The sequence below is a fragment of the Sinohyriopsis cumingii genome, unplaced genomic scaffold, assembly GCF_028554795.1.
Source record: "Sinohyriopsis cumingii isolate HCF-2022 unplaced genomic scaffold, ASM2855479v2 utg001505l, whole genome shotgun sequence".
Classification (NCBI taxonomy): Eukaryota; Metazoa; Mollusca; class Bivalvia; order Unionida; family Unionidae; genus Sinohyriopsis; species Sinohyriopsis cumingii.
In genome coordinates this window covers 934,711-944,765 of record NW_028316006.1, presented here as the reverse complement: position 1 = coordinate 944,765, position 10,055 = coordinate 934,711, and the positions used below count along the sequence as shown (strand labels likewise).

The following is a 10,055-nucleotide window of genomic DNA, read 5'->3' as shown; positions in this document are numbered from 1 at the left end:
GTTTATTGGTTTTACAATTACTGAAGGACATTTAGAGTTTTTGGAAAATTACCCACTCAAGTAGCAGGCCTACTTTTATTCATCTATGTAGTCTTAAATAATAGTTATAAGTACATAGTGCTGAGTCAAACCTTTTTGCACTTAATAAAGTAAGACGGCAACTGTTTATTCGTTAATTTGATTTGTATTGCGAGTGATTTTATCCATGCAAAAGATATGGGCAAAACTGGTGAGCTGAATGGTTAACGACCATTACATACGCCACCATTTTGTCCTAAGAATGTACACTAACACCGTATTTACTGGTATGACGTTATAGGAAATATCATGAAACGAAAAAAATACATGTGAAAAATCCCTATTTGCTGAATATATAGTTCCGCATTTCTTTATTTCTCATTCTTCTTTATAGTCAATGAATTGAAGCATGCGCCTCGCTAAACATGTATGATTACTCGGGTTTATGATGTTAGCCAGCATCAAGTCTCGGCCACAGTCTTGGTCCAACGAGATATTGAAACTGGTCTAGCTAATGTCACGCGAAGGTCTCCTCGTGTAAAAGCCTCTATCTCTCTATCTGATGCCCAACACATTTTAATTATCATTTCACATACAACATGCATTTTTGTACTAATTTCAGCAGTCTGTTAATGTAGGTTTGAGTTTTATATTCTGTAATTTTGATGATTGATTGTCTTATATTAAAAATTGCAATGTATGGACACTGTTTCACATTCTGATCTAAAACATGAACTAAAGTTTGCAAAACTATTATTGAAAGCAAGAAATGTTGTCCATACTTAAACCCTTTTTGGTATCATGTATATCTAATTTAAAGCTTGTGCATTGGTGTTCAAACTGTCAAAAAACAAGATTTATTGCCAGACCGAATTCCAATACTTGTACAGAATATCTGGACTTGGACTTCTTTTCAGCGTCTACAGAAATTGATATAAAATGTAGACATTTTGTATCAAGTAAAATTTGCACTTTGGTTCTCAGATTTAGGTTAAAGCTTCAATGGATAATTTGGACGTTAACTATTTTGCAACGGCAAAAAAGTTCAGTACATCGCATGGACTTCGTCTCATTTGCATCTAATAAACCTTGGTATTGGACCTATGTAGTTCCAGAAAAGTTCCAACCTGGACTTTAACACTTCTACAGCAGGGAGATTCATCAAAGAAAAACTTTTTTAATTATCTTGCAGTAGGTTAACACTCCCATAAATAATCTGTTCTTTGGCTTTTTGCATTTTTTGTAGTTGTGGAAATGTACACTATAGAAGCTGAGAGAGTCAGTGTGGACTTTCAAGCCTTGTAGCTACTAATACAATGTAAGCGTGGATTCTGTGATACGGTTTGATGCTGCGGAAAAAAACCCTAAACATGACTCTTTGGGAAATGATCTGAACGTGGACTCCATCACATGGGATAGAATCTCCTGTATATTTCCCGGCCTGTCATTTTACAATTTCTTTTTCTCAAAACTACTGCCCCGAAAATATTGTCTGTTGAATTTCGTTGTCATTATTTTCCTGATTTACAGATATTTAGGTGTTCAAATGATGCATATTGGAAGTTGTCTTTAAAATTTCTTCATAAATCACACTATTAAGATAATATGGACCAAGCCTATCTCCGTCCTATTCCTGTCTCTGACTTTTTTGCTGATGTTCAGATAGTACTTGCATCTATTTTATTAACGATGACTCAGTTTACGTAATATGGGCCACTTACATCCTTTCTGTTTCCTTTTCTGTACTTGCATATTTTCAGAATTGTTGTATTGTTTCTGAACAGAAGTCATTGCTAATTTGTATAATCTACCTCGAGTCACTCATTTTTGTGTTCTGATTAAATGTGCAGACCTTTCAATCTTTAAATCGCATTTTAATGCCGAAAATGTTTTACTCTATATTTGACTGTGGCTTCTGTTTGTCTATCAATCGAATATGAAGAATGAATTATTTGTATTAATGAGACATTTAAAGGTTCATTTAAATCTATAAAAAAAGAGAAAAAAATTATGATCAAATAGTGCTTGAAACATAATGATTGAGATGTACTAATACAAATTTCACACATCAGTCAAGTGATATATAACATTCCAATAAATTGTATTTTTGGTGAGGACAGAACGAGATAGAAAAGCCGCACACAAAGAAATCGTCTTGAATAATAATAATTGTAGCTTTGTTAAAGATTATAATCTCAGTGCGTTTACCAGTAAGTCTTGGTTACTATGTTTTTGGATAACACGTTTTCTCTGTTTGAACGTTCGAATTTGACGGTCTTTCTCCTTTCTTACAGCGTTTGATTGGTTACGGAGTTTGATTTGTCTGGTCCGTCAAACAAAATTAGCCCAGTGGTAACATTCTTATCACCAGACCTGCAAAAGCCGGATAACAACGGCGATCGTTTAAATAACAAAGGCGTAACAAACGCGCAAGGTAACAGACTCTTGATAAACACACTTAAGTCACAACTGGTAATTTAAAATCACGGTTTGCTGGTTCAGTGCAATTCAAGCATGAGAAAAAAATGCTTTGTTTTTTTACTTTTTGACCAAACAGTTTAGCATTATGCTTTAGCGATCATTCCGTACTTGAATGTCGAATAATCAAGTACAGCCGGAAGTAACTCGAGGAGTCATCATCATTTTGAAACCATCTTACGCAGGAGCTCTTATCGTAATATGCATGAGCAAAAAAGAACAGAACAAACGCTTCTTGAAAAATAATCATACACATATTCTATAAAAGTCAAATGCAATGAGAATGTTATTACAGAAGACGCCATCATAGTGTAGCATAAATGAGGGAAATGCTACGAGACAGAATATCACTGAGACAGGCAAACCAGAGAGCAGATTGATTATCCAAATATTACAAGTCCAAAGAGTATCTAAAAGAAACAAAATGTGAACTAACAATTATTTTAATCAAAAATACTTTTGATACAGACACTTTTTATATAAAAGAGTCGCAAAAGGCTGGAATGTGAAATCAGTCCATTTAGCTATCCCGATTTATATTCAGTTTCTAATCGTTTATAATTATGCTAATGAATATACTTAATTTTCCATTGCAATTTTATTTCTATTTGTTATTAATTGCTTATATTTTAGAGCATTCAGACTTGTGTAATACGATTTCGTAATCAGTTCGATCCTTTCGAGAACTGACACTCAAAGACGTAATGGAATTCATTACCCAAAATATTATTCTGACGTTGGGAATATTTTCTTTCTTCATATGGAGTACACCTTTTTAGGAGCATTGTTTAAATATTCTTCCAATTAGATACATGTTTTATCAATTTCAAACATTGTCCTTTAAATGATTTTTCTATGACAGATAACCAATCTTGTTTGTGTTGATCAAAGAGGATGGTTGTAATATAATTTCCTATAGCACGAATGCTGTTTTTTCTCTATCATTTAATTGTACATTATATCTTCCCGCCCGTTCAGCAATATGCACAATCCAGTTATGGTCAAAAAGGCCAGAATCAACGTATTAAGTACTGAGAGAAATAAACGTAACGAGGGCAATCAGTATAATTTTAATATTGCATGGCATGATGGTTCCACGGGCTGTGCTGCATCTTGTATCTGCCTGAGTTTTAATAATGATAATAACAATACTTTAAAATATAAACTTGTATAAAGCGAAACTTTGTTAGTTAATTTTTGTTTTATGAGACGATATGTTTACTTGTTACACATAACGTTTACTCATTTTTGTATTATACAAATTTGTAAACGAAATATAGGAATAAGCTGAGTTGCAATAGATAAAAAAACATAAATAACATTAAATATTTAGTTGTATAATTTAACAAATTCAGTAATTCTATTGGAAATTTAGAAAATAATATTTTTGAAACCATTTACGTGTATATGCTGGGACATTTACTTAAGAGTTTAATGTTGTTTTTAAGCTGTGTGATTAGGCAGCTAACGATGTCTACAACGATAAACAAATAACAATAAACTCTTCTAACTCAAATTCTATTAATTTTATTCATTCATTTTGTCATTTATTGCTTTAAAGAATCTCTATTCAGCGTATGAATGCTAGTTTTGTGTTCTATCTTTTAAGTTTAAGTCGTGTATCGGCAGCTGATACTTTGTACTTTTGACTTCAATGTGCGCTGTAGAGCACTTCTTTTTGCGCAGCATCCCAAGGAAGCTGCTGTTGAAGGGTGCTCTGATCTCCTACTGCATCTGTTCTGTTCGTCTCCTCCTGCCCTGCTGGTTTTGTGCTGTTTATACATATAGTATGCGTTTATGACGAAGGCTCTTTTCATCATCATCATCATCATTGGCGACTCGGTCTCGAAAGACCATGCGAATAGCGCCCTTGCGGTGTTGTCTGTCTCTGTTGGCAACGTCTGATGTGGCTGTGCAGGCCTATACGTGAGTGACAGTCCCTACTGCAGTTGGTGCAGACATACTGGGAAGTCTGCGTTACTGTGGTTGCTGTTGCGTTCTTCTTTCTCTTACGTTTCTCTGCCGCCAACTGGCCTCTCCTCGCATCAGCGACTGATATGCCATTGTTTACCATCAGTCTCCAGGTGCCTCGGTCCTCAGCCAGCTCTTCCCAGCCATCGGGTGAAATGTTGCATGCCTTCATGTCCCTCTTGCACACATCTTTGAAACGGAGTGAGGGGCGTCCGACTCTTCTCATGCCAGTGGCCAGCTGTCCATATAAGATGTCCTTTGGCAGCCTTCCATCCTCCATGCGTCGGACGTGACCCAGCCATCGAAGGCGGCGTTTAATTAGCAGGGAGTACATGCTGGGGGTACATGCACGCTGCAGGATCTCGCTGTGTGGAACACGGTCTTGCCAGCTGATTTTCAGGATGCGTTTTAGGCACCGTATATGGAAGGAGTTGAGCCGGCGTTCTTGCCTCATGTAGGTACTCCACGTCTCACTTCCATATAGAAGGGTGCTGAGAACGCAGGCCTGGTAGACTCGGACCTTGGTGTGCTCTGTCAGCGCGTTGTTTTCCCAAACCCTCTTTGTTAATCGAGCCATGATGGTGTTTGCCTTTCCAAGCCTTCTGTCCAGCTCCATATCAATCGAGAGAGTGTTGCTGATGGTTGACCCTAGGTAGGTAAAGTTGTTGACTGCTTCCAGGGTGACACCGTTGATTTTGATTGAAGGGGCAATGGTGGTATCTTGCACGCTGACATTTGTTTTTTCCAAGCTGATTGTGAGACCAAACTGCGTGCAGGCAACAGCAAAACGGTCTCCCAGTCTTTGGAGGGCTTCCTCGGTGTGGGCCACAAGAGCTGCGTCATCTGCAAAAAGCATCTCCCTGATGAGCACAGCTCTCACTTTGGTCTTTGAGCGCAGTCGTACCAGGTTGAACAGCCTCCCATCAGACCTGGTGTGTAGATATATGCCATCCGTGGACGTGTCGAAGGCGTAGGACAGGAGCAGGGAGAAGAAGATCCCAAAAAGTGTTGGTGCCAGCACGCAGCCCTGCTTCACACCACTGTTAATTGGGAAGGAAGTTGAGGATGATCCATCATACAGGACTGTTCCCTTCATATCTGCATGGAAAGAGATTATCATGCTGAGGAGTTTTGGGGGGCAACCGATCTTACTCAGAAGTTCAAAAAGGCCCTTCCTGCTGACCAAGTCAAAGGCCTTGGTGAGGTCGATGAACATCATGTAGAGTGGTTGACCTTGCTCTCTGCTCTTCTCTTGGAGTTGTCGTAGGGAGAAGATCATGTCTGTCGTCGACCTGCCTGCTCTGAAGCCGCACTGTGATTCCGGGTACACACGGTCTGCCAGCAACTGCAGCCTGTTGAGTATGATGCGGGCGTACACTTTACCAACAATACTCAAGAGCGAGATCCCTCTGTAATTATTACAGTCACTGCGGTCGCCCTTGTTTTTGTAAAGGGTCACAATTGTGGCATCACGCATGTCTTGGGGGACTACTCCTTCCTCCCAGCAGCGGCAAAGTAGCTCGTGCAGTGGTTTAATCAATGCTGGTTTTCCACGTTTGATAGCTTCGGGCGGGATGCTGTCACTACCTGGTGCTTTGTCGTTTGGAAGGCAGTCGATTGCTTTGCTGAGCTCCTCTAAGGTTGGCACTTTGTCGAGCTCTTCCATGGTGGGCAGATTGTTTATGCTGCTCAGGGCTGCATCAGTGACTGACGTTTCTCGGGAGTATAGTTCTGAGTAGTGCTCCACCCATCTGGCCATCTGTTGCCCACGGTCTGTGATCTTCTCTCCCGTCAGGGATTTCAGGGGAGCGACCCCTTTCACTGTAGGGCCTAGAGCCTTCTTGATGCCACTGTACATGCCTTGGATGTGTCCGGACTCGGCACTGCGCTGGATCCCTTCACACAGTTGTTGCCAGTACTCGTTCGCACACTGTCTAGCAATGCGTTGGGTGTTACTTCGGGCACTTCTGAGAGCAACAAGCGTCCGTTCATTAGGGCATTTTTTGTAAGCTATGAAGGCTTTTCGTTTCTCCTCGATTTGTGGTTCCATCCTTGATAGGTGTGCATTGAACCAGTCCTGGCTGGGTCGTTCCTTCTTGCCAAACGCTGACATAGCTGTACTGTAGATGGCACCCTTCATGGCGTTCCACTTGGCTGTAGCGTCATACTCAGGCAGGTCCTGGAGAGCCTTGTTCAGGGCAGACACATACTCCTCCACCTTGGCAGGGACTGACATCTGTGCAGTGTTTATGCGAGGACGTCCTTTTGGTTTTGAGCGGTGTAGCGCGTGTGGCTGTAGTCGCACTCTGCTGCTCACAAGGGCATGGTCAGAGTCACAGTCTGCACTGTGGTAGGTTCTGGTGGAGAGGACACTGTTAAGGGCAGAGCGCCTGGTGATGACCAAGTCGAGTTGGTGCCAGTGATGAGATCTGGGGTGTTTCCATGACACTTTGTGTTGTGGCTTACACTTGAAGAAGGTGTTTGTGATGCACAAGCCATGGTAGGTGCATAGCTCCAGCAGTCTCTGGCCGTTTTCGTTGGTCTTTCCAGTGTCATGATATCCGAGGCAGGTAGGCCAGGACTCGTGGTCCGCACCTACTCTGGCATTAAAGTCGCCGAGGAGGAATAGTGGTTCATTTTTGGGGCATCCTTTGATCTGTTCGTCCAGCTGCCCATATAACTGATCCTTCACGTCTTCTGATGACGTGACGGTTGGGGCGTAGACACTGATGATGTTGACAGGACCTTAAGTAGTGGTGAGGTGGATGGACAAGAGACGCTCAGTGCCCCCTGTGGGAGGTTCAACCGAGGCCAGGAGATTGTTTTTGATGGCAAAGCCCACTCCGTGCTGACGGGGCTCCTCAGGTTCTCGACCCTTCCAGAAGAAGGTGTAGTTTTCCTTTTGAGGGAGCCACTAGAGGCGAGCCTGGTTTCCTGGAGGGCAGCTATGCTGATATTTAGTCTGGTGAGTTCTCTATCGATGATGGCCGTCTTTCTGGTTTCGTCCACTTCTCTGAGGTCGTCGGAGATGCCTGTACACATGGTGCGCACATTCCAACTTGCAAATCGAAGAGCTGGAGTCTTCTTTATTGGTTTCTTGTTTCTTTTGTCTGGTGTGGAATTACCGTCTGCTTGTCATGCTGAACAACACACTGAGCTCCAGACACCCACTGGAGCAGGCAGACGATGGCGGGTCAACACCTTATTGACCGGGGGCTGCCCGGCTTGAGGCGGGCGATAGTTGGCCAGTAGGACACGATGATCCCTCCCACCGTCAAAACTGACCCGTGGCGCCCCTTCCCTACGCCAATCGGGTGGGACTTATAACCCGTAAACTGTCAGCTTCCGTGTTGTTTCCTCACTTAGTAGCGAGACTGGAGTGTCCTCTCCAGGGCGCAAGCCTGGGCGTGGAGTATGGAGATCCTGGGCTGCCCAGACGTCAGGATCCCTCTCTCGTCCTTGCTGGTGGGGTCCAAAGGAATGCTGAGCATGACATTTGGCACCAGTTTGGATGCAGGAGCTGCCGGAAGGAGGTCGTAGTCGACCCCCAGCCGCCTTAGGGGCTCCACTCCTGATTTTCTCTCTGGGTTTACTCCCGTAGCCTTTCCTTCTCCCGAAGATATCCACAAGGCAGTGGAGCCATAATCCAATGGATGGGACTTGGTTGGTTTTGAATCAGAGTTTCCTTCTCCTAGATGAACTGCCTGACAAGGCTAACGAGCTTCATCTGCCCGGGTTTGGGGTCAGAGTTTCCCTTCTCTTAGACTGGTTGCCTGCCAAGGCTAATGAGCCCAGTCTGCCCACCCAGTTATACCGCCGGGTACTCGGTCGCGCCACACAGCAGGCTCTGTTAAAACAGGGAGCACCGCGTGAAGGTGCTGCTGTGGACACAATAGTGTAGGAGAGGCCATATGCAAGTAACCTCCCGCCCCGCAGAGCGAGACAGTGGTCCTGCGGCGATCACTACACCTGGGAAGGAGAGGCTATGAGAGACGCTTCACTTTCCTTTGGCAAGCGGGACGTCAGGCCCAGGCCACGCACCCCGTACTTAGAAGGATTTTCTTAATTCGTCCATCCTGGTGGTTTCCGCCTGCTTCATGGTTGCCTTTTATTTCTCTGACACTGCCTTCACTTCTATTTCGTTCCTTCTTCATCTTGTTCACTTCCGTTGATATCATCTTTATCTCTTCATGTATTGGTGCCTTTTTCTCCCAGCTTCTTCCTTTGACCTCACACCCTTTCTGTTGTTTCCTTCTTTTCTGGTGTCTTTCCTTTATGCATGCGCCTTCAGTCCCCGCGTCTTCGTTTTCTTATTTTTGCTCAGAGTGTGTGTTTATCTATTTGTTTATTTACAAGTATTGTTTCTCCGCACCGTTATATTATTGTATTATTATTATTTATTGAAACCCTAAATTATTTATTTATTTATTTATTTATTTATTTATTTATTTATTTATTTATTTATCATGATGGCTACTCTGAGCTGTATGTGGGTTTTTATTTTATTTATTTATTAATTTATTAATAATTTTGGATAATTAAAAGGTTGTTCTAGGATGTATTTCCTTCTGATATTGCTTTATATATTTGTATTTAATTTTCAAGTCAACTTATCGGCCAGTTTTAAAGGGTGGAATTTTCGACATTGTGTTGGGGGGTGGGGGTGGATAAACGCATAATGTTCCATCGATATGAGTGATATATCCAACCCCTACCGTCCTACCTTTCCAGTGTGTAAAATGTGTTCATTCTTCATTCTGGGCAGACCAGGCCTGAACAGAGAAGGGTCTTTCTTTTCATGAGTTCTTAAGTATTGGTGCTGGATTGTAGGTGTTTGTATTTAGATAGTAAATGTAATGTACTGGATTGTAGGTAAAAATTGTATCATAGCCATTCCAGTTTATTCCTATAAAGCACTTTACCCTATAAAACATTTTGACCCCATAAACACCCCATGATTCTATGAACACCTTAGACTAAAGGCGACCATTCTTATATGTGATTACCTCGGGAACATATCCACATTTACAACGTTTTCTTGGACGAGCATAACTGCAATGTCAGGGCTTTTACGCGCACTTCGTTCGTATCATATATCAATAGGTTGTCAAGTGTATTCTATGTTGAAAGATCGGAAAAGTCTAGGATCTATCCCGTATTTAAAATACCCATCCAACCATTTACAAAAGGAACGACATAGAATTAAAGCCAGTGTTGTCATCTTTAATGGCTAGACAATGGATCTATACGAAATAAGAGAATTTCTAATCAGTTCTTCCTCTTCAGCAATTGGAACACCACGGTAGTCAACCAAGGCTGATATTACGGAAGGATTTGTATCCGTACGATTTGGAACCACTGCGGTCCTTCTACATCGATACATACTGAATAGATTTATAGAATAATATACTGATCGAGACTTTATGTGAGTAAGTGAATAAAAGATATGCACTTTGCTGGATGGATTGGTATTATTTCGACTTATAAATGGATTTTCCATTTAAATATACTTTAATTTGGTATAGGAGACACAATACGTGTGTCATAATCTATAAACAGTACTTAAATTTTACAGAAGAAAACGCAGG

At 41.8% G+C, this 10,055-nt stretch overlaps 1 protein-coding gene across 1 annotated transcript in view; it reads left to right on the top strand.

Moving 5' to 3' along the window:
- The first annotated feature begins 2,317 nt into the window (after positions 1-2,317).
- Positions 2,318-10,055, top strand: part of LOC149772441 (uncharacterized) — a 54,579-nt gene continuing 46,841 nt past the window's right edge. The window contains exon 1 of the mRNA XM_089947801.1: positions 2,318-2,452. The gene's annotated coding sequence lies outside the window, so the exon portion shown is untranslated. The remainder of the gene's footprint in view (positions 2,453-10,055) is intronic.